The sequence below is a fragment of the Dreissena polymorpha genome, chromosome 15 (genome assembly GCF_020536995.1).
Source record: "Dreissena polymorpha isolate Duluth1 chromosome 15, UMN_Dpol_1.0, whole genome shotgun sequence".
Taxonomy (NCBI): domain Eukaryota; kingdom Metazoa; phylum Mollusca; class Bivalvia; order Myida; family Dreissenidae; genus Dreissena; species Dreissena polymorpha.
In genome coordinates, this window is record NC_068369.1 from 47,345,638 (window position 1) to 47,371,988 (window position 26,351).

The window sequence follows — 26,351 nt, forward strand, 5'->3', positions numbered from 1 at the left end:
AGATGCTTTTCCGTTATCCAGCATTTTCCAGCATAGAGTAAAGTAAGATTGAGTTCATGGGTCGGAGTGGGCCGACAAGATACAGGTTATAAGTAGTCTTTTTATGTTTTGATACAAATTTCCTATGTTTATTCCGACAACCTATTTATTGGGATTGTTATTGTTGACATGTTTGTAGATATTTTGTTTTTTGTTTATTTGTTAAATAGATTTGACGATGGTAATATCAGATTTATGTAAAAATTGTTGATTTTATGTGCCTTTCAACAGATGCAGCCAGAGCAGGGCGAATAGACAAATAAGCCGATGACGCATGTCGCGGGACCTGTCATCTATGCCCTGCTCGGCGACACCTCTCGTGGCTATTGTTGATGGGTCGGAGTGGGCCGACAAGATACAGGTTATTAGTAGTCTATTTATGTTTTGATACAAATTTCCTATGTTTATTCCGACAACCTATTTATTGGGATTGTTATTGCTTGACATGTTTGTAGACATTTTGTTTTTTGTTTATTTGTTAAATAGATTTGACGATGGTTATTTCAGATTTATGTAAAAATTGTCGATTTTATGTGCCTTTCAACAGATGCAGCCAGAGCAGGGCGAATAGACAAGAAGCCGATGACGCTTGCCGAGGGACCTGTCATCTATGCCCTGCTCGGCGACACCTCTCGTGGCTATTGTTGATGGGTCAGAGTGGGCCGACAAGATACAGGTTATAAGTAGTCTATTTATGTTTTGATACAAATTTCCTATGTTTATTCCGACAACCTATTTATTGTGATTGTATTCACTCGACATGTTTGTAGATATTTTGTTTTTTGTTTATTTGTTAAATAGATTTGACGAAGATGACTCATCCATTGTGTCGTATGCGCTCTTTGCATTTAATACGTAAATCTCTGATATGATGGTGAACATGATTTTGTCTGTAATATCAGATTTATGTAAACAAAATTGATTATATGTGCCTAGCAGTTGTATGTTAGGTGCCTACATACATGCATGTACTCATGTTTTCTGAATATAATTTGTTCCATTAGAGACATGGCTTTTATTTCCTGGATGTAATTTTAAGTTATAAATGCAATTGTCGTTCATATATTAAAACAATGGCACATTCTTCAAGTGGTGTTCTCACTGTATTTATGGAAAAATTTTGTTGTTCTGTTTCCTCTAAATTTCCGTGGCACAATTGAACACGCTCATCACTGTAAAAAATATAGTGATTATTATCAACACACCCAACAGTAGTGTAGTGTTGGTGGTGATGATTGACAGACGCTTTGAACTCATAGGTCTCATTGTTAATAAAAATGTTATTATCAAGAGAGATTCTCTTTTGTGCACTACGATGAATATTTATTATCAGGAGACTGGGCGGTCTGACCAATTCACGTTTGACATCATGTAACTTTTCACCACAATGTTCACAATTAAGCAATTTCTGTTCCATTAGCCATTTGTTGATGCCCTCTTGTATACGTATTTGTGTTTCTGCTAGATCTACAAGATTGATTAAGATTCTTTGGGATCGGAATTGTTCTTTGATTTTTGAGGAACTGCAACTTTGACATGTTTTTGTAGTTTTGACAGTTCCCTTGTGGATTTGGCAATCGTATGTTTGATCAAGACGGTCAAAAAGTTTAACAAGGAACTCATCCGCATCGTGTTCTATTCCTAGGCGCCAACCAGGGAGCAGGGACTCTGTTAGTTTTATAATTGGCATTTTAGGGAGATCCCTTAGGGGTAAATTGTGATGCCGATAGGCACGATTTACAACCTCATTCAGTGCACAAAGAGGACAAATCTCATTTTGAAGGTGGTAACCAGAGCATTGCTGGTGCAAGTATTGACACTCCCTTAAGAAGGCATCAAAACTTCTGGTATGGCAAAGAGCTATAATTGGGGCATTCAAAAAGCACACATTATTTCCACTGTTTTGCAAACCTTTAAATGTTTGTCTGGAAATATCAGGTCGAGTTTTTAGGGACAGCAAATTTTCATTAGGTATGGGATCAAGAGGTGACAATTTTTTTGGGGGGGGTTGGTAATTTCCTTTTCTTGTCACATGATGGGCCTCCGAGAGATAACTTATCGTTAAATTGTCTTTTTAAAACCTTTGGTTTAACAGATTTCTTCTTTTGGTAATTAGTCAAGGTTTCATAATCCTCTTGACTTATGTGTGGTGCTGCTTCAGCTACCAGATATTCCTGGGTTTCGATCAACTTTTCAAGCACTCTCATAATAACATTTGTATCGGTGTCTATAAACATAAGTTGCACGATGCGAATCAGTTCCTCTTTGTCCTTTTTGATACTTAGCCTTTTTGCAAAAGCTTGATCTATGATACTGTCTGCCAAATGATTATAATGAGTAGTCCAAAATGGGTCGCCACAGTTTTTATGTCGGTACATGCGTTCAGACTTAACTTTTACAGCTTCTTCAAATGCTTGTGCATCAAGAACATTTTCCTTAAGCCTTTGTACTTTAAGGTCCATGTAATTTGGAAAAGTACGTATATGAAGATGGGCGGGACTTCTAACCCTAGAAATGGCAACCAGGAATATGCCAGGCACATGAAACCAGCCATCCAGATCAACTTCAGCCAATGGGAAATTAGCTCCTTGTCCTTTAAAACTTGTTGCTGCATCTCCTCCTTCGAGTGGCAAGGCGATTCTAGTCATGGGTATGTTTGACTTTGTCTTTCCAGCTTTTTGTTTATAACTTTCAACAGGAGGAATTGGGACATAATTTTCGCATCCTGGTATTCTTAAAATATTTGGGCCCGAGTAATTGGAAGCTTCTATTACCATAAAATCAGGCATTTCTGGTGGGTTACTAGGACCCTGAAACTTACAGGTCATGTGTACGCCTGAAGGAAACTCATCAACAGTATCCTTACAATAAGGAACATCATCAACAGAAAGCAATACACTCTTTGGGGGAATCTGCTGTACTTTTCCACATGTATCAATTGGTTTTGTAGTAATGCAGTCCTGTAATTCTCCTGTTTTCAAATCTGCAATAGTTAAAGAAGCAACAATGCTGTCCCTGTTATATATTGGACCCACCAAAGTATGTAATGATCCATTGTACAGACCTATACTTGGAGCAATGTTACGTAAGAGCATAACTCTCATTCCCCTGCATGCGTGCCAGCTGGGTGGGGCACCTTCAAATTCTTTTGCAGACATTGCTCTCAGCTTCTTTTCTTTCGCTGCTGGACGATGTATTGAGTCTATTCGCATTATCGGATTTCCTGTTATTTTGTGATGTCTGAGAAGAGCTTTTGCATTTTCAGACTCAACAGTTGACCTATTTTCATGGTTTTTTGAATGAAAATGATACCCATGGATGATATGTGCACTGTTCCACTTCCCGTCCATCTTCATATCACGTTCTGTTGCACAGTTTTTTCTAAGGAAAAGCATTTCTTTTTCCCTGCATTTTTTACCATACCTCATATTGACAAGCACTTTTCCAGTGAAACATTGACTAATGGGATCAACATCTGTTCTTTTGACTTCAGTCAAAAACACAGCATCAAATTGGCCCAGCATCAGATCTTTCCGACAAGCAGTAATATCATCTGATAAAAGACGATCTTTAGGCGATGTTAAGGATTGCCATTTAGCATAGTTTGGTATTGTTTGTAACGGTGGAAATTTGAAGACCTGTCGAAACCTTATCAAACCATTAATAGAAAGGGAACTGCATTTTTTGTTTTCATGCGTGTATGAACGAGCGCTCCAGAGAGGTTCAGCTGCAATCGGAAGAATCTGTGCTGGGTCCCCAATAAGAACAATGCCAATATTGTCGAGATCAATGTTGCACTGAATCAGTCGTTCAGTTACAAAGGCAAACACCTCTCGTGACAGCATGGAAAACTCATCAACAATGAGGAGAAAGAATTTTTTGGGGTCAAAATTGAGCATAAGTCTGGAATATGTGGCAGATGTTTCTTCCAGACGCAAATCTTTTTCATTTAGATGGACAGGTATACAAAAAAGTCGATGCAAAGTCTCTGACTTGAAGTACATCTGACTTGATGCAGCTCCCGTGGGAGCTGAAAGTTTGATTCTGTCTGTCCAAGTGCTTGCCTGTGCATCTGAATCAGGGTTAGATTGTAAGAGGCTTATTACACTGCTTATAATGCATTTTAGTGTCCAGCTTTTTCCAGTACCTGGATTGCCCATTAGAATGAGACGCAAGGGGTTTGGGGGAGGTGCTTGTTTATTTTTTTCCCAATTTAATCTAATTTTAACATAATCAACAACAATGTCATGAGCCATCTTTTGTTTATCATTTAATGAAGATGCTTCAAATGAATTACTTGACAAAACTCCTTGCGTGTTTGTGAGATTTGAAATATGAGCATGTATTTCAGCCGTAGAAGGTATAACATTCTCTCCTAGCCAGCTCTTCATAAAATCAATGCCTTCAGGATTGGCTAAAACGTCAGAATCACTGAAACATGGCTTGGAATCTATGCCCTGCTGCGGGGCAGACCGCAAGCGATCAACAGGGTTTTGATAAAACTGTTCATTTCCGGGGCGTGCTATCGGTTTTGAAGCGGAATCGTATTCACTGCTTTTAATTTTGCTAAGATTAGTGTCATCAGATGCATCTACTGCACAAGCTTGCTGGTTTTCTTCGACATCTTCCTCTGAGGATGAATCTGAATCAGAGTTGTTGTTTCGAGGAAGATGGTGATGTTTCCAAAATTTGTATGCCCATGGTGGAAGTCCATTACCATCAAGAAATGTTTGATTGAATAGATCAATCCAAGCTTTCTTTAAAGATTCTGCATCTTCAGCAATTGGTGAGAAGTCAGTAGTTTTGTGGCAAGGAATCTTCCAAAGGCAGAGTGTTCTACAATAGTGCCAATATAGTTTTCCACGGGGATTTGCCATTCTTATACCATGGCAAGGTATTAGCTTTAATGCATTCAATCTGCCATTTCTTGCAGTACTTCTTCTTTTAAATTGTAAGAATCTTGCACCGCCATCATTGGGTTTAATTTCTTTAACATCAAACAAGTCACAAAACTGATGTAGACACATGTTGCATTGTATCTCTGCCTTCAGTTTTGGCGACTCTTTGCCACATTCGATGAAAACAGCTGTTGTGCCATGTCGCCCATCAAATTGTTTAATGAGAGGTGGGAGAATGTAATCTTCGCCATCTTTTTTATCATAGTCAGTTCTCAGCAGAGACAAACCAGATACACTGCAACTTTTGATGTTAACATTTGAAAGAACATGTGGGATATTTTGATTGAGGTGAGTTGCCTGAAAGATAGATGTTGTTCCAGCAATGGCATGGCTATTGTACATTTTTTGAACAGCACCTTGATTTATTGGTTCACCATCTTGCAACTTCTCCATTGCAGTTATGAGCACTTCGTTAGATGTTTTAGTGGGAATTGCATCTTTAAAGGCATATTTAGTTACATACTCTGTAGCAGAGTCACCAGTATCTGAAAAGAACTCAAGATTTAAGTCCTGCACCCCATTGTCTTTATTTTGGCAACAACTGACCTCTATTACTGGAGGTTTTCTGAGAAACTCTGGCACAACAGCTTTGTCATCAGCATTGCTAAGAACATGCAGAATCTCAAAAGGATCATGACCATTAAACCATTTGTCGTTACATTCAAACTGAAGTTGAAAAATTTTCTTATTGTGTTTGTCAGGCTCAATGGTGGGTACTTTATTCATTGGTTGCGGTTTTCGCCTTTTACAGGTAATAACCTCTGTGGACTGTTTATTCCCTGTTTCCTTGCATGTTGATTGCTTTTTCTTAACCACTGCACATTTATCTGTCTTTGAAGGCTGATCGTTTATTCCTGTATGACCTAAGTGGCGACATGTTCCATTGACAACAGTCACATATATTGTGTCCAATGTTGAAAAATCACCGGTTGTGAGGGCATTGTCTATCACACTTGCCATGTTCAGTCTGCAGATGGCGGAGGTCCTTTCATAGATGAAATCATATGTCTTGTTTTTACCATCTGCTAGTAAACCTGCATTCCAGTTGGTGTAGAATGGTCGCATATATTCAATGTAATCCTTCCTAGCATGATCCCAACAGTCGAGTACCCTAGTACGGATATTGTCCTGAACAAGAGGATTGTCGAGATCCTGGCCAGTATTAAAGCATTCGTCTTTGGCACTCTGAAGGCAGTTTTGTATATTTAGTTTCAAGCTGTCCATGTGCTGACTGAATTCACGACTAAAATACAGCCTATGAGCATGTGGATTGGCATTTGCACCCCATTCAAACCGTGTAAAATAGGCATCACCATCATATCTAATTCTAGATAAAAACGTTGTGTCCATCTCTGCCATCAATGCGCACATAAACGATACGATGCTTGGATACTGTAGTACGTTTCTTCGCCGACCTTCCAAAAATTCTTGGTCACTCTGGATGGAGAGGGTCTCTGTACCTGGACAGACGTTGTGAATTGCCGGGTGATGGTTATACGGTGGAGCACGAGTCTGGAACAGCATAATTGACATTGGCATTTTGTCTTTTCGCCAAGGAACACTTTCTTCCCAATCCCGTTGAACAGCTATTGCATCATCCCTTGACCTTTTCCAGAATGGAGCTGTATCCGGTATTGATGACTTGAACATCATTAGGTTTGATACGGTCCAGTCACGAAGCTCTGCATTTTGCATTAAATCCTCTTTTACAGGTATTCCAGTTGTTTCAAAGGCATCACTTTTCAGAGCGAGCTTGGCCTTTCCCTTGCTATGTTCTCGTTTAATCATGCTATGAACTAGAAATTGAAGCTCAGTATTGACCATCGCTCGTTTTTGTGCGCATACCCAATACAGGTAAGCAAATTTGTAGCTGCCTGATTTATTTTTAATGCTACGAGGACGTTCTTGTTGTGGACATGCATCACCAGTAAGAAAGACATCCGGGAAAGCCATTTGTAGGTATCCTTGTGTATCCTCAGCAACAGGGTTCTGGCGGTCCACATCTGGTGCTGAGATCCTTTGTAACACTGTGTTTTGCATTCCATTCTTGAGAATTTGCTCTGGGTTTTCAGACAAGTTAGAAACTCCACCCTGTGCAACACTACCTGAATCTCCTTCATCATTGCTGCTCTCCCTCAGGAGAAGTTCTACTTCTTCACAGCATAGGTACGTTAGGTTTTTCAATTCATCTTCAGGTAATAATACCTGTTGAAGGTTTTTTTGTGATGCATTTGAAACATCTGTGCTAGGATTGAGCCATTTCCTCTGAACACCGAACAAGACAACATCAGTGAGTGTTATTTTCATGGTTTCATTTGGGTCTTCATCATGATTAAGTTTGTCATTAGTTTGACTCTCTTGTATGAACTTTGCTAGATCGTTCCATATTAGATTTGCAATTTGTTCCATGTTAAGGCAGCTGGATGTGGCTTTTTGGTTTTCAATTAGAATCGCATCTTTTATGCCACTTCCGATAATAAAACCAGAGTTTATCCATTCAGAGAACAGCTGAATAGTTAATCTTTTAGAAGCACGCTCATGGATCAGCTCAACATTTATTTTTCTCAAACCATTTGGGTAAACAGCTGTGCTTGTATCTGATAGCTGACTTGCTAGATTCTCCATGGCAGCTACTGTAAAAGGTGTATGAACCTTATCACAGTACCTGTAAAATGGTCTTTTGGTACCATACACAGGACAAGTCACTTCACGCTCCATAAGCTCTTTTGCATGAACAATCTTTGCCATATTAATTTTAGCTTCATTAATGCTCCCATCTTCTTGCTTAGAGACCATGATAACAAATGGCAACTTTTGAAAAGTGTGCCAAGGAAGAGCTTTAGTTTTGACTGGTTCTTTTATCGCAAAAGATATTGATCCATATCTGGAGAATGGGATATTATTTGTTCGAGAACGCAATATAACTATTACAGCATGGATCGGTGACAGAACAAGTTTTTCAGCCTGGGATAAAGTGTCCATGAACATTGTATGCTGATATGAGGCCTCATCTTGAAAAATATCAAGAGCCATCAGATTTTCAGGACCGTAAGGGTTTATATTTGAAATATTGTCATCAATAGATTGCTGACTATCAACAGTGGTTCCCTGAGAACTCTCTTCAGCAGCAGACTTTTTGTGCAGCAATGTTACAATTCCATTATCAATTTTGCAAAATTTTGAACAATTTGTACATACCCCTGTTACTGTTTCATCATTATAAACTCTAGCACTCGAAAATGCTGAGTCGAGAGTGACACTAGACCCTGCTAAGACCTGAGACTGCTTTAAAGCTTGCAGAAGAAAAGAGTTTGACAGTGGAACCTGTTGGCCAGCTTCAGGGACGTTTATACAAGTAGCTGCATCTGCTTCAAAGCCAGGTGAACACATTCCACATTGAGAGCAATGGATCATCTTCATGGCACCATATGTTGCATGGAGATCACGAATTCCACTTAGATTTAGGACAGTGTGCTGAGCAGATGGGTCTTCAGATGACAGCTTGCTATGATCTAACCATGATTGACAAACAAGAGCTTCGCGTGGTTTCATTATATTAAGCTTTCCTTTTTTCAAAGTAGGTATTTCTTTACAAGACTTAAATCGACCAGTAGTCAAAGATTGAACAAACTTCACACATGCCGAAGGCAGAGACTGAGTGTATACTGCCTTGCCTTTGATTATGTCAAATTCTTGACTCGTGCATGCATATTTTGCCATTATCTGAACATGTTCAACACCTGCACTAACTTCGCTTATTGTTTTCAACACAAAAGCAACTGGCATAAGTTTTGACTCGTGCAGACTGTTGTATGCTACCCATAGTTGTGGACTTTGTTCAGAACATGGAAGAGGAATAATGTCATTTTCCTCATCACATGAAGTGCTATGAAGCAGATTGCAAGAGAATTGTACTTGTTTATGAAGGTTACCATATACATATGAGCCCAAGACAAACTTTTCAGCTGCTCTCTTTCCTAACCATCGGACTTTGCTGCAAAGATTGCATTTTCTAAGGTAAAATTCGCTCGTATCTGCTTCTGTTGGTTCTAATACTTTTTGTAAAGGCAAGTCCGAGTCTGTCTTAAGTTCCTGTTTTGCCTTAGAAGAGGCAGATGTAAATTTGACATCAAAGTTGACCCTTTCATTATTAAGACGATCCTCATTACATTGAGGCCCAGCAAAGTTCTTTAACAACTTCTCGTGTCTTGAATAATTGTGGATAATTTCTGAATGAACGTCCTTTAATATTTCCTCATAGTCTGTGCAACTTATGAGTCGTGTAGTTGGGTCTACCAAATATTCAGCCTTTACATTTTCTCCATATCTTTTTGCAACTAGCTGCAAGAAAGTTGTTTTTCTGTAGTATTTTATTGTGCCCATTCCATAATAATGAAGGCGCTCTAAATTGCAAGCATCTTCATGGGATTGTGGTCCACGGTTTGGCTCTAAGCCTTCATCTCTACAAACTTTTGAAGATTTAGTGTAATAAAGATTTACTTCATGTAGAAGTGAAAGAAATTGACCCTCATTCGTCAGCACTGAGTTTATTGGTAAATTTTTTTGATTTGCAATGGCCTTCAAACGAATCCATGAATACCAACGGAAAGCGAGGGATGATCTTTCAGTAGTTGGTATTCCTCTTGTTAACATGTTATCAAGGCGAATTGAATGACTGATGTCTGAGCCTTGAATGGTATACTTTACAATGCAGTTACGATCATTTTTATACTCCCAGGGTCCAAGAACAGATTCCTGTAGACCAAACTCAGTTGTGACGGACAAAACATTAATTGGGCCAAGAGTAAGCAAATTTTGTAAAGTTAAAATTTGTGTTGTTTTATTTACATTTGTATTAGCATTGGATATTTCTATACTTTCCTGTGTGGTAGACTGAGAAACCATATACTTATCCTTTTTAACAACATCATCTGGTCTTCCTTCCTGCAATATTAATTTTCACTGATAATTTTCATTGTTTGAAACAGTGAAATTATCAGTTTTAATTCACTGATATTTCTCTATAAACCATCGGAAAGCATAAAATAAAAGTGAATAATTCCAATTGCACTCCGTGAGATAACATTTTAGCAGCATTTAATACTAAGTCTCTTTTATTTTGATAATCCACAAAGCAACCATGCACAACAACACAGTAATTTTCATTCAAATGTCAACTCCAGACTTGCAGGAAAGATTTCATGTGCATCATTGTCTACTCTCATCTCAACTGTATTATCGACTGCGACTTTCATGGTAGACGAAGCACCTTCATGGACATTTTTGTCGACATAATTGAAACACCCATGTCAGTGTTTTCTTTCCTTTAAAATTTGGGCCTTTTTTTCCGATTCCCAATGGTCATTACATAAAAAATCAAAAGAGGCGACTTAAGGTGTGTATTAAAGCTTCGGAAGCAAAAAAAGCCTTTGTGTGTAAAAAATTCACACCACATGAATTCTTTCAACCAGGCCCAGTGTTCACAAAATGATTTGCAATCGAAAATTGATTTTAACTGACATCGATTTTCATTTTTGCCTATCAACTACAATGGAAACTAGAAATGGCGCGGCAGAGGCCGACGCGTATCCCCACGCCGAATGTTTGACCTAGGTGTGCCCCAGGGTTGGTAATGGGGCCATGCATAGCTGAGATTGACCGTATTGTCATAAGAGAAGTTCATCATCAATTAGAAGTGAATTGGTGTAGAAATGAAGAAGTTATAGTAAAAGGCAATTTTGGGTGGGTGTGACATATGTGGGCAGGGCGCCCCAGGGTTGGTAATTGTGCCATGCATAGTTGACATTGACCGTATTGTCATAAGAGAAGTTCAGTATCAATTTGAAGTGAATCGGTGTAGAAATGAAGAAATTATAGTAAAAGGCAATTTTGGGCGGGTGTGGTCTATGTGGGCGGGGCCCCAGGGTTGGTAATGGGGCCATGCATAGTTGAGATTGACTGTATTGTCATAAGAGAAGTTCAATATCAATTTGAAGTGAATCGGTGTAGAAATGAAGAAATTATAGTAAAGGCAATTTTGGGTGGGTGTGGTCTATGTGGGCGGGGCCCCAGGGTTGGTTATGGGGCCATGCATAGTTGAGATTGACCCTAATGTCATAAGAGAAGTTCAGTATCAATTTGAAGTGAATCGGTGTAGAAAAGAAGAAATTATAGTAAAGGCAATTTTGGGTGGGTGTGGTCTATGTGGGCGGGGCCCCAGGGTTGGTTATGGAGCCATGCATAGTTGAGATTGACCCTAATGTCATAAGAGAAGTTCAGTATCAATTTGAAGTGAATCCGTGTAGAAATGAAAACATTATAGTAAATGGAATTTTTTGGTGGGTGTGGCCTATGTGGGCGGGCGCCCCAGGGTTGGGATTGGGGCCATGCATAGTTGAGATTGACCCTAATGTCATAACAAAAGTTCAGTATCAATTTGAAGTGAATCCGTGTAGAAATGAAAAAATTATAGTAAATGGAAATTTTTGGTGGGTGTGGCCTATGTGGACGGGGCGCCCCAGGGTTGGGAATGGGGCCATGCATGGTTGAGATTGACCGTATTGTCATAAGAGAGGTCCAGTATCAATTTGAAGTGAATCGGTGTAGAAATAAAGTAGTAAATGTAAAATAACCTAAAAAAATGAGTGATAATTTCTGACGCGGCCCCACCCCAACCGCTATAACTTTTGACCCAGGGGTCAGATCAAAATTCCAAATAGTGCAGGGTCGCACATATGCTCATAGCTACCATGTGTGTAAGTTTCAAGGTTCTAGTGCTTTTAGTGTAGGAGGAGATAGTGGCCAGGACGGACGGACAGACAGACGGACGGACGGCGGAGATAACCACAATATCCCCACCTTTTTTTCAAAAAGCGTGGGGATAATAAATTTTCAATGACAAGCAAAATCGATTTTCGATGCAAAAAATGTTTTGTGAACACGGGGCCCGATTCTCAAGAACCAAATAACCAAAGTATGGTTTTGTCAATAATTCATGAACCTATAAGCTCATGCGTAAATGACTGTGACTCTGAATCGGTTAAAAACCTTCAGGTTCATTGTCCGGGAGAACAGCTGAGCCATGGAAACAGCAATAGCCCTGGCTTGAAATAATTAATTTAACAAATAAGGAGTTATGTAAGATTAAATTTTAGAAATAGGGGATAAAATAATAATTTTTAAAATAGGGGGCAAAATAAAAATATGACCAAAATGTTATCTGGAGCTCTGGGTACAAGTGCGTAGCATGTCAGACTCAGGATTCCAATAATTTACTTTTTTATCAACTCGAAAAAAAATTGCGAGTTGTTAAAATTTTTACTCGCATTTTTTTCTTTCCAGCTGGCAATACAAGTTGGTTACAATCAAAGCGCAAGCCACGCGACTGATACAAGCACTTGTAACAATTGACTTGCGTAATATTCCTTTTATTATATACAAAATTGAATCATTTAATTTAAAAACAAGAGCCGTCTCCATCGGAAGACATATCATCTACTGAATGTCATAACTAGGGTAACGGACATTTTGTGAATTGTTCAAGAATATATATTTTCTGATACTTTCTGACATACAGTAAGAGCACTTACGTTATTTGTTGAATTCAAAGTATTTTAGTGTTGAAATTATGATATAATTACTGCTCCTTGTTTAATTTTTTAATTAAAAATAAAGACACATCAATTTGGAGTTTTTTTCGTTTTTCAAGTGTTATAATAATACTTATCACAAAATTTGAATACGAAAAAGTTTATTATTTTAATTTTTTTGCTTCTCTTGAAAATACCGGTATAACAAAATGTCAGTAACGCTACTTTTTACATTCAGAAAATGACACGTGTTCATAATGTCAATTTCGAAAATTTGGTAAAAAACATTATTTGTACCAAAAAGGTTGACTTAATATTTAAACAGTTGTTGAATGTCATCTTATAAACACAAAAATAAAAACAAGAGGGCCAATATGGCCCTAGTTCGCTCACCTTAAATAGTCGGTTCATTCAATCTTTACCTAACGTCAAACTTGACCTAGATGTTGTCCAGACAAACATCCTGGTGAAGTTTCATCATTAATGAACCAAAACTCTGGCGTATGGAGTGTTATTGTTTTTGTAACATTTGACCTGGTGACCTATATTTTGAGTTAAGAACCCTTACCAAACATCAAACTTTGCTTACAAAAATAAATATTTTGACCAAGATTTATAAAATCTGAAACAAAATTGTGACCTCTAGAGTGTCTACAAGGATTTTGTATAATATAATGAAAATTTGGACTATCTAAGGGCAATAATTATAACATTAATTATGTGATTTTGCTCATTATAAAACTTGACTGAGATCTTTCAGCAACTTTCACAAAGAATGCTCAAGAAGTGTGAATGCTCGAGTGTTTACAAACCAAATGTTGACTGACGGACGGACGGCGGACAAAGACCAATCCTAAAAAGTGTTTCACCAATCTGAGATATTTTCCAACTTGTCCGACAAATCAATAAAACCAATGAATTGACTAAATTTCACGATGATTAGGCAAAATATGTGACTTCTATAGTGTTCGATAATAAGGTTTCTCTGTAGTCACATAGGGAAAACTGCCCCACCCCCCTGGCGGCCATGTTTTTTTACCGATCGGGACCATTTGCCAATTCATATGAGATATAAATAAAACCAATCTTTTCACCAAGTTTCATGATGATTGGGCAAAAAATGTGACTTCTAGAGTGTTCACAAGTTTTTTTCACTACCGGGGTATATAAATAAAAGAAAACTGCCCCCTCCCCGGCAGCCATGTTATTCAACTGACCGGAATAGTTTTTAACTCAACTCTGGTATCAAGGAAACAAATGTTCATGAAAATTGGGCCAAAAATGTGACTTCTAAAGTGTTCACATGTTTTCACTATAAACATAAAGATAAAAATGCCACGCCCACTGGGCAGTCCTTTTCAAAATTATAATTTATTGCCGGCAATGAGGTCCTATAATCATGCAGCCATTTCCGGCCCAGACTGATTATTTCAGACCCAAAAAGTACAAAATGACGACGAAAGACAAAGATGACATTTTTTACAAAATATTGTAATATTATCAGATTAATATACAAAGCATGCATTTAATCATTCAGAATTGCCAAGATTTCTTTAGCATTTGTCTCTCCATCCTGGATATCTGAATCCTCTACTGAAAACACATCCTTTGACAAATCTTTCGTTGAATACCCATCAGGCATAGCCTTGGGTGAGCGCTTATAATTAAGTCGATGAAGACCATCATGAGCATACAAGGTGTGAGTTTGTTACGTAAAAACCTCATTAAATATTTAATTTTACATAAAACCATCGAATGTGAACAGCCATTTGTCTACAGCTGCTGAATGGTCATAAGCAGGGATCATATTTTTTTCGGTTTTGTCGGTCCTAGACCGATTGGGGTCATGAAAGACCGATTAAAAATCCCAAACGGTCGGTTCGATTCTGTTTGCTATTAAAATTCCCATGTCATGAAATCGATTACACAGTGTACATGCTAACACACCCTAATGACATTCTTATTTCGATTAGGTGTGATAAACCATTCGCTGCAGTCTCTAAACCAGTCAGGACCGGTTTATTGCACGTCAGACCAAGAATCAAAAACTTGTGAACAGCGGATTAAAGACGCATCCGAAGGACGCGTCTTAATGCACGCCCTGTAACTAAACAAAACATGCCGATACATTTTCCACCAGCGTAATAATCCGGTAATATAATTATGAATGAAAGTCGCGGATCTGATCGACAGAACAGCCGAAAGTTATTTTTATGGGCGGAACTTCACATAAAATAGCAGTCGTCGAAATTCGCACTAGTCCGTCAGCAAAAAACTAGTATTTTTTCTTCGGGCTTGTAGGAAATGCACTATTACAAGCCCGACGTGCTTGTACAATTCATTAAACAGAAAACGAGTTCCACTGTGACTTTCATTTTCAATATTTGTAAACAAAGTTTTGAGCAGCTTAAATCAACAGCCGCTTATGTTTTAACACACTGCACATTAGTGCTGGGCAATCAGCCGATAATTGGATTACTGCACATAAAGCGCATGTTTTGTGGTTCCCGGATAACTATTATAATGTAAAATAAATGTTTTGCGTTGCATCGGGACAGAGAGTAATGGCCGAACAGTTGTCATTCAAGTACGTCGTTGAGGAATGCGAATCTGAGGTAACTGTGATTGACGCATTTGTCAACTGGCTTTTTGTAGAATAACCTGGCACTTAATTGCTTATATATTTTCTGGTGGTTCAGGTTTGCTCTCTCTTTCACATGGATATATGGGATACATTTCTGCTAATTTTTTACCTAAACTTTATGTATATATTTATAATTCTGATTTGATTGAAATCTGTGTGTGAAATTAATTTCTTCTTATTTCAGAATCCGAAAGAGGCTGGCTCAGATGACGAGGAAGCTAACTTGGATGAAGATGAAATTAATAAGAGATTTGTATTGTATTCTAAAGATTGAATAAATGAATGCTTCTTTGGATGTTTTATGTTATGTTTATCTGCATTTTTAAAAAAAATGTTTGGTCTAGTAAAATCTGACTCGGGCTTGTTCAAATGCCCATAGTACTAGCCCGACTTGCTTGAAGATTTAAATCTGAATTTCAATGACTGAAATAGTACACAAGAAAAATAATATACATTGTATAAATCTTTACAGAGCTCCAGATAAGGGTCATATTTTCGTAATTACCAATTATTTTCAAATCCGTTACGTATTTATTTTAAAATCTTGTCGTACCATTAAGAATTACAAAATCAAGTTACGAATATTATTTTTAGTTCGTATCGATTTTTATTGAGTTCTTTTCGCGTAATCAAGATCTTTGCGGTGCTTATATAGAATGGTTATCGGGTTTTTTTAGCGAAGCCCTTTTTTTCCCAATAAAAGCGGCGTGTACAGTCTATCTGTCAAAAAACAATGGCAGCGCCCAGAGCGTCCTAAAAAACTGCAAAGGGTCCAAAAACACACTTTTAACATATTTTATGCAAAGTGAGCCGAAGTTAAATCTTTAGAAAGACATTATAGAAAAGATCTTATACAATGTTGTATGTTCAGTTGCTGACACGGTCGATAAAGCTAAACAAAAAGCGACACAACGGGTTTAAACTTAAACACACAAAAAACATTGAACAAGTGGAGGGTACAAGTGGCTAATCGTTGAAAAGATTGTAGGGGAGACCCGTTTTGAATGTGAAATATGTAAAAATGCATCTAAGGCATGCAATCTAAGCACAGTTTGGGCATATGAAGGTATTGGAAAAATAAAATTGTATAAGACTGAAAAGACACTGTTGAGCTCGTATAAATAAAGTTGCTAGTATGTTTATTTTGATTTTTTTTTGCATGAAAATAACCATTATTATTTATTTTTAGGTCATTAAGAAAAAATAAGAATTATTTTCCAAAACTTAGTAGTAGCGTTAAGAATAAAATTTCAGAGTTAAGAATTCTTTTTGAAAATGTGGTAGTTATTTAAGAATTTCACAAAACCTTATCTGGAGCTCTGCTTTAGTAAAACCGTGTTAGAATCGAAATAATTCGTATACTTTATACTTTGTTGTTGAATATCTTCTGACCGGAAAATTAGATGCGTGGTTTCAAATGCTTCGCTTCAATTTAATTCCTATGCATCTAAACTATCAGACGTGGTCGTGGGTATTTGACAACAAATTAATTTTTAATTATTTGGTTTGTTGTTGTCAGTAGCCAACCTACGTCATTCAAGAAATGCAACAAATAAAAAAATGTTTTACATGATTGGAGTATTCATAAATAACTCGGTATATTGCCTCTTTTGCCTTGAAACTTATCTGGAAATAGCTTGTGGAATTCCAAATTTTGCCATAATTTTACTACCGGACACGAGGTCTGGCAATATTAGAATCATTTTCGGATTTTCCAAATTATTATCAGAAAAATCCCAGGACTGACAATATTTCGGAAAGACTGCACTGGGGGCCATGTTTTTCACTGATCTAGACCATTTTCGAACTCGTCCAAGATATCAATAAAACCAATGTTTTCACCAACTTTCATGATGATTGGGCAAAAATTGTGACTTTGTGTTTACAAGGTTTTTCTTTTTTTGACCTACTTTTTGACCCAGCATGACCCAGTTTTAATCTCAATCAGGACATCATTGGGACAAATGTTCTGACCAAGTTTCATAAAGATCGGACAAAAAATGTGGCCTCTAGACTGTTTACAATCAAATGTGGGCAGACGACGGACGGACAGACGACGAATCAAGACCAATCACGAAAGCTCACCTGAGCAATCAGGTGAGCTTAAAAGTGAAAATGTATAAAAATGTCGGTTACATTACTTATAACATTCAACACTTTTTCGAAACCTAAACCAAGATTTAAAAAGCTAAACACAGACCCTAAGTTCAAGGTCAAGGTAAAAATTTGTGTGTGTATGGAAAGGCCTTGTCCATATACACATGCATACCAACTGTGAAGGTTAAATCTGAAGTTACATACAAATTATAAAAAAATTAAACCTAAACGTAAAAGTGTGACGGAAGGGCAGACGGACAGCCAGTGCACTATAATTATGCACTCCTTCGGGGGAATAAAAATGAGTTTAAGCATTCATAATTAACGAAGAATGAATGCTCTTATAATTTTCATTTTTCAAAGTGACTTCATTAAAAGTAGTCCGGCTAGAATGGTTATATGGAATTGGTAAACTTGTGAGTAGTGTAATACGGGAATTATTTCTGTGCAGATAAATTTTACTGATTGATACAACTTGTATTTTTGGGGAACATAAAGCAGGTATATTACTAGTGACCTGAAAATTCATAGGGGTCATTTTCCAGTCATCATCAATGTACCTATGAAGTTTCATGATCCTAGGCGTAAGCATTGTTGAGTTATCATCCCAAAACCATTTACTATTTAGAGTCACTGTGACCTTGACTTTTGACCTAGTGACCTGAAAATGATTAGGGGTCATCTGCTAGTCATGATCAATGTTCCTGTTCCCAAGTTTCATGAACCTGGGCATAAGAATTCTTGAGTTATCATCTGGCTACCATTTTACTGTGTCCAGTCACTGTGACCTTGACCTAGTGACCTGGAAATCGATGGGGGTCATCTGCCAGTCATGATTAATGTACCTATGAAGTTTGATGATCCAAGGCCTAAGCATTGTAGAGTTATCGTCCAGAAACCATCTGGTGGACGAACTGACGGACGGACCCACCGACATGTGCAAAACAATATACCCCCTCTTCTTCGACGGGGTGCATAATAAATGTAAATAGTTTAATTTTCTATTATCATTAAACAAAAAATCAATCAACACATATTTCAAGTATTCAGAATAAAGTCTACATATTAAGTGAAGACAATCATATCATGAAGACAATCATACTGAATGTAATAACTTGTGTAACTAACATTTTGTATATTTTTCAGGAGAGCATATTTTCCGAAATACATTAAGAGCACTTATTCTACTTTTTGCATTCAAAATATTTCAGTGATAAAATAATGGTAACTGCTTCTTTCTTAACTTTGTATTGTTTTTAATGATATCTCAATTTGTAGTTGTGTTATGTTTTACAAATTTTACTATAACACTGATAATAAAATTGGAATACTCAAAAGTATTTATTATGTTTATAAAACAGATTTTAGCTTCCCCTGAAAATTTAACAAAATGTCAGTTACACAACTTATAAAATTCAGAAAACAACATGTGTTTGCTTATTTCAATAAGGAAAATTTGGTTAATTTTTTTTTTAATGAGCAACTCATTTATTCCAGAGTGAGGGGGCCAGGGCCGCTACACAAATCAGAAAAAAGCGCTGTTGTCAAGTAAGTATTAAGGTAAGTATTCTTACCTTTTTCTGTTGAAACTGTCGTTTCTTTGGTCTCCCGCGCCCGCGGGTATTTCCAGTTCTGTTGTTATTCATAATTGTTTTGAATCTATTGAGAAAAAAAATATGGGTTTATATCTACATGTAGAACTGTTTAGGAAGTGACTACAGGTACACATCTGTACCTCTAGAATCTCGTTCTAGGGGTACGGATCCGTACTTCTAGCCAAAACCACTAGGGTTTTGCTACAGGTACGGACCTCCCGTTTTCACATATTATATGCCCTTTTTCATAGTTAAATTGTTCCACACGTATGTTAGATCAATAACAACAAAGTATTTACATTAATTTTAAATCAAATGCAATTTATCCGCTCGACAGGACTCGTTTGTTTAAATTGTTCCAGCGTTTTTTTTTCCTTCTTTGAACGGGTCCGGTAAACGGCCCTGTTCCCAATCGGGACTGGACCTGGTCCCAACTTGCTGACGGACCCTTCCCAATTTAGAAAACAGTCTTATCCCAAACAGTTTATATAAAAACGGCCTCGTATCGATTAAAAAATCCCAAATAGACTATCTTTTTTGTCACAAAACGACTTCAGAAGTTAGTAAACAAGTATGAAAGGACACGGTTGTTGTTGTAGTTGTTGTTGTTCTTTTAGAATGAGGCCGACACAACTTCCGATAGGTGGAGCCATCTAGTTACCAAGTTGACTGTTCCCCGGCCGGCATACATAATGCGGCATTATTGAATGCTGGCAGGGAAACAGTCAACCAAATAAGGCAATAGTAGTAAAATTGACCTTGTTTTGTACGCTTCGATAACAATGTTTCACATGTTCGTGACAGTTGTTTATTGAACGTTGTCGTTAAATACAGATTCAATATACAAAATAAAACCCTTATCCGGAAAGAATGATAGATATTTTGAAATACCGTCTTTGACAAAATATTTTCCCTGGTTTTGGTTTTATTCGTAGCGATGTCTTTACGTAGTAAACAAACCCAAATATGGAAATCCGAAATCTCGTTTTACTCTTCAAATACTCGCAGGGAAATTAAAAAGTCAACTACTTCCGACAATTTTGCACACTCGCATCGTGGTTTTTATATAAATAGCCAGAAAATGAGTCAAAGTTCAAAATACTACTTGAAGAAAGTGAACAAAACGAAATCAGCCAAGCATAAATTTAGCCACCTAAATTTCTGTTTTCCATTATAACAATGGTCATCTGCTGGTCCTTTTAATTTAGACAAGTTATCTCAAATTGCCACAAAAAGTAATTGTTCAATTGGGCTTTATGCCATTTTAAACAATTTTCAGTTATATTGCGGCAAAACCCATTAATTCTATCTGGAAAACCAGTTCTTATTTTTTTTTTAAATAAACTGGTATTTGTTATACAGACTTATGATCTACACTATCCCAGAATGCCATTGATAGTGTATAAAAGCATTGTTTACTACATAAAATAGATTTCAGTTGATGTATTTGTATGATGTTTGATATTTCCCAATTTGATGGATTTCACGACGCGAAAATTCCCAATTTGAAGGATTTCGCGACTTAAAAATTCCCAATTTCTAGGGGACAGGACCTGTTCCCAAACAGGCGAAAAAAAAACGCTGTGTTCAGGTCAGCAATAATATAGAGGATATTTGTTGGATCCGGTGGATTATCGATTTTAATTCACGAGTGATCATAGAAAATAATATTTTCACGAGTGGCGCAGCCACGAGTGAAAATATATGTTTTCTATGATCACGAGTGAATTAAAGTCGATAATCCACCGAATCCAACAAATTTTCTTTTTATTTAATGCATTTTTCACAGTTTATATACATTGTTCAGGAGTTTAACTAACGAATTTTGCTGGGATAATGACGTCATTTCGTCAAAAAAATGACGTCATTTCACAGTAAACAATGAAAATTATCGATAATTCTCACTGATAATTTTCACTGTTTGAAACAGTGAAATTATCAGTTTTAATTCACTGATATTTCTCTATAAACCACCGGAAAGCATTAAATAAAAACAAGTAACACCGGTTATGGTATAATCTATAACTGCTTCTGTACATAGTGAAAGCGTTGTCGTCTCGCGGATGGGAGCATTTTAATTTAATAATTGTTAAAAAAATAAATAATCTTATGATAAGACAATAACTATTACATTTCTGTTTTTCAATACTGAATGTATTATACTTGTTAAATAAAATGCTCTGCCTCTAAATGCATCATTTCAAATTCAATTGAAGTATTTGGAGGAATTGCTGATTTAAAGAACTTTTATATAATAACTTTAATTATTTGTATTAATTGCTGATTCGATTGAACTTCAAGATATTAAAATGAACAAATGCAAACTTCACACACAGTAAGGCTTTACAACTTTGGTAGTTTGCATGTGCGTGTCAAACTTTGAAACATCTACCGAACTGAAACAACGTCTGTTTTCCACGTGTACAGTTAGTTATTGCCTTTATGGAAGTTACTTTCTGCAAACAATTTAAGCTAAGTGTGAACATTTTAATTGTCTTCAATAGGACCGACAGTGTCTTTAACATGGTTCAAACAGAATTCTCAAACCTAAATTCAAGCTCTTTTCAAGGCCAAATATTCATTTTCAAGGCCGAGAACCGTACGTTAGTTTCCTTAAAGAGTGCATTTTCAAGCAAATTTAACACAGTAAATATCATTTACCGGTATTTGCTCAAACAAATTAAACTTATTCCACAATAACTCATACATGTTATTTCTAGTTATTACATACATGTTATCCATCCTTAACTCAATGAGTCTCACATACAGTTTGTCAACCAGTTCCGGATAATCAGCAGTTCCTATTAATTTGTATTTAATTTTCCATAATGCCCCAATAAAAACAATGGACAAAATTGTCACAAAACCAGGTTTTCATTGTGAAAAAGTCTGATAAAGGGAGAAAACTCGAACTGAACTTTTGAAATGAACAAACAAAATTAACCCCCTTTGTAAGTTTTTTTTTTTAAATCTATTTTTAGTCGAGGCGACCTTGGCATTGGAGATATTGACGTGATTCTTTCGTGCGACACACCGTCCCATGATGGTGAACAAATGTGCCAAATGATTTTAAAATCTCACAATAAATGACATAGTTATGGCCAGGAGAAGCTCATTTATGGCCATTTTTGACCTTTGAACTCAAAGTGTGAACTTGACCTTGGAGATATCGACGTTATTATTTCACGCGACACACCGTCCAATGATGGTGAACAAATGCGCCTAATGATTTTAAAATCTGACAACGAACGACATAGTTATGGCCCGGACAAGCTTGTTCCGCCCGCCCGCCAGCCAGCCCGCCCGCATTCGCCAATCTAATAACCAGTTTTTTCCTTCTGAAAACCTGGTTAACAAAATGATAAGTGTCTAAGGTATACATTAGGTAAAGGAATAAATTAACAAACTTTTAGCAAGAAATCTTTTGTAAATAGCTTACAGGGTGGAAAAATGCAGCAAAAAGATAACCGGAACTGATTGAATGAGTTATGTTTTGAAATGTGCATATGGATATAGAAGGCTTTATTATTTTCAAATAAACTTTTTGCTGATTGAAAACAAATGCTATGAAAATGTTTTGAAATACTAATTCTGTAAGCTGAATGATTTTTAATAATTTTCCTAAGGTTGAACTTTAATTGGCTATTTATGACAAAAAACTGCATATGCCGTCTGACCTAACCTGTTATCATACAAAATAAATATTACCCTTTATTTTTACATCTCCTCACATTGACACTAAATCCCGAAAAAAATTATTGTGGTAAAAAGAATAAACGTTTTTGCCGGGCGATTCTAAACTGGTGTACTGACTGTATGTATTTACTTTTTAAAGTTATTACAAACAAACACATTGCTCCTCAATTTCATGTTTTCTTTGTGGGTTTCCCCTTTCTCATGGTTTCTCAAAGCGCTTTCCCCCATCCCCCGACATCAAGGGTCTTCATAGAGACCCGACAATGTGCTTTTTGAATGTCATTTGTTTTCTGTACACAGGAATATTCAGTTAACCACCCTGGTTTGAAATGACACTTCCCCATCGCTGCGTTTTCACTCGCAAAAATTGATCACAATGGAGAACCTCTGACGTAGTACACATAATCTGTGACGTGTCCACATAACGTTTCGTACTCAATTGTTTACGAAACTTATATATTTCGTACTCAACTTTTTTCGCGAAGGAATTTATGATAACTTTTCGTAATATTTCCCTTAAGAAAGATTTAAGTTTATAATAAAAGCGATGATACATGTAATTTTGAAAAGAAATAAACATTTTCAAGGCTTTTTTACATGAAATAAGCACTTTTCAAGCACTTTTTCAAGGCCAACCTTTGTTCAAGGGCTTTTCAAGCCTAGGACTCATTTTCAAGCACTTTTTAAGCCCTGTGCGAACCCTGTTTAATGTGCTTTCTGACGCGCGTTAGCGCATTTTTGGAAATGGTAATTACCTTTAATTACAAATTGAGTGCAATATGAGCACATACCAGCATACAGTATTTAACTCCCAGACAATGCGTACACATTGTCATTTGAGTTTTAAAATTCAATTATGGCGGCCGTCTCTTTTCGAGTCGGGGAACAATTTTCTGTTTTCTAAGTCTGCAGAGTAAAATAGAACAATATCAAAGTGCTAACAAAATTCAAATGTACAGACGCAGTTCGCGTAGTCTTGCAGCTGCTAAAAGTAGGTGTCCAAATAGTGTTCAAGGAAGAAATAAAATATTGGGAATTAAGGCCTAAATTAAAATTAAGTTTGTTTTCCCTTAACCAACCGACCCACTTTTTACCCCACGACCCATAAAATTTTATTGCGATTTCTGAAAACGTATGTTTCTTATTTTCGTTTTTTTCGCCGATCATTAAAGAGCCAACTGCAATATTTAATTGTGCGCGTATTTATATCCCTGTCCATTATTATCGCCCCTGAGTCATCTAGCAGGTCGCTCTGATGGTTGGAATTTCATATGCCCCGGCAAGCGTCTATAACCAGTATTGCGATCGGCGGTGTTCCGTGAAAATGGCGAACAACATCATACTTAACTATTGGTTCGCGAAAGTAGTCTGACATATGCGAGTTTATGTTCGTTGCACACATGTTGTTAACGTGATCCAAGATGGCGGACAATTAAAAGAAATAACGATGCTCAGCGAGGACAAATGACTATGGAATCTACGACGGACATCATATAATTAGTTTGGATTAATGACAAGAGCGTGTCATTCTATGATGGAGCATACGTTTTGGATACAAATAAAACTCTCTTTTTTTTGGAAATGTATAAACTGAATGTCACAGTGACCTCTGGTCATGTTATGAAATATTTAAATATCAACCAATCAGAAGAAGGCATTACAGTGTAATAGGCTGCGTTATAAATTAAAATCTACCTGCGGTATACAGCGGGCACAGCGATTGGAATGGAAAATGTGAGTAGTGTGTTGATTTAAATTGGTCAGGCGTGCAAAATTGAAAGATTCATTACATAATTATTACGGAACATTATTGACAAATGAATTATCTACACAGGTATGTAAATATTATTACAATCCGTTGATATTAACTGTCTGATATCAGGGCTTGAATGTTGCGCACCAAATTCCTTGCGCATTAATATAGACAAAGAAGGAAAACTTTCGCTATTAAAAAGATAGAGTGAACTATTGACGCCAAGAGTCTGCCAAAGCAAAAATCATCAAAAGACTCTATGGCGGCAATTTATATTGACTAGACTCTGTGCAGAGTAAGAATGTATCATTTACTTGAGATTTTCAATAACAATGTAAAATGCATTTTATTATAAAATATAAAATAGAACGATTTGTTAAAAATAAAATCCTTCAATGTTAACCATAATTTGTCTCAATCCTTAACCACAAATTATCAGTTACAAATACTACAACACAAAAACACTGTAATCATTACAGATTCTGAATGTATTAAAAAACACAATTAAATTCAACTGTAACAAGACATTATTTAAAATAACGATTAGCGTTGTTGGTTTTTAATATTTTCTACAACAAATTAAATTAAAAAAACAAATAAATGAGATCAAAAACACAATGCCAGTCAATGGTACGAACGTACTGAGTTCGATATGAACAAAGTAAATGAAGTATTTCATATGCATTAAACATTACAACTATTGGTCATTTGAAATTTAATATATACTTAAAAGTACAACATTAAAGTACTTCGGTTGTGTTCATTTGCATTTGGTTTTACGTATATTGCAACATAAATGCAATAAATAGAGGCATTTTGACAGCAGACTGTTGAAACTCGGTACGAATTTCCACACGACCAATCTGAATGAAATTTGATCGTCTGTCTTGTAATGAATAAAGGGAAATCAACATACAAAATAACATAATTAAAATATAAAATACCTTACCATTTGATTGCTATCGTTTTTGTAGGTTTATATAAAGTAATTGTTGAAGAAATCACGGTTATCGATCACGCTACCAGCTTAATCAAATTTTCCAATATGGCGCCGCTATTTCGACACTATTCAAAAGTTTGATTCTAATTGGTTCGTATACAGCTGGGACTCAACTAGAGCCAATCAAAAGACTTGTTGCATTATTGAAGCCTGATTCTGTTAGACTCAGCGTAACTCGTACCCAAGAGGGTTCGTACTTATCGTGATTAACGTATGCGTTAACAGATTCCTTTCAGCAATCGTCCACTGGGACACAAATATTTTAAAACAATGCGTCTATTTCGATATCTGTGCGTGATAAACGCGGGACGCGCGGATAGATTATTAACTGATTAGAATCTGTTCTGTATTTACATAATCGTTGTTTGTACGATTGTTTTTCATTTGAAAAGTTTTCTGTAAATTTCAAATCGTAAAAACGACACTTATCTCTTGCCCTGAGTAAAGTGCATTAAACATGTTAAATACTGTCAGTTTGTTCAGTATTACTGAAGATGGTGTTCATGTCACTAATATTCATGATATTTCCATGTGCGAGTGTTATTGTAAACACAAGTTTCTGAAAGCAGTGCGAAAAAAGTGCATTACGCAAAGCCAATAAATCTGCGCAGATTTTTGTCAATATTTACAATAAACTGCATGTTTTCTTACCGTAAGTCGACTGACAGTCCGTTGGTCACATTGTGGAAGATCTTGCATCCGTTTAAGTTATTATTGCCTTTCACTTTTCAATACACATTTATGAACTTCAAACAAAATAAGTAACTAACTAAGTAACTATTTAACTGACTAACACGCGCGTTTCTTTTTTCCAATATCCGAGACAAATTTACTTTCGCGCTTTGCCAATCATGTCCTGGCTTTTTAAAGTTAACCGCTTTTTGCGAATGCAATGACGTTTACATATGAATTGGCCAATGAAAATTTTGGCGGGATAGCGTCAGGCGCCAAAACAGGCGCGTGGTTTTTCCCGGTATAGA

At 36.6% G+C, this 26,351-nt stretch overlaps 1 protein-coding gene and 1 long non-coding RNA gene across 3 annotated transcripts in view; one reads left to right on the plus strand and one right to left on the minus strand.

The window, feature by feature from the left end:
* Positions 1–26,351, plus strand: part of LOC127861288 (uncharacterized) — a 188,839-nt gene that overhangs the window by 72,673 nt on the left and 89,815 nt on the right. The gene's annotated exons all lie outside the window — the stretch shown is intronic.
* Positions 9,771–26,242, minus strand: LOC127861293 (uncharacterized). 2 transcript variants are annotated; one of them, XR_008040153.1, is made up of 3 exons: positions 26,023–26,242; positions 18,902–18,986; positions 9,771–9,941 (listed from the first exon to the last, which is right to left on the minus strand). It is a non-coding gene; the product is annotated as an uncharacterized LOC127861293 (long non-coding RNA). The 2 variants fall into 2 exon arrangements; XR_008040154.1 differs by lacking the exon at positions 26,023–26,242 and adding an exon at positions 25,321–25,954.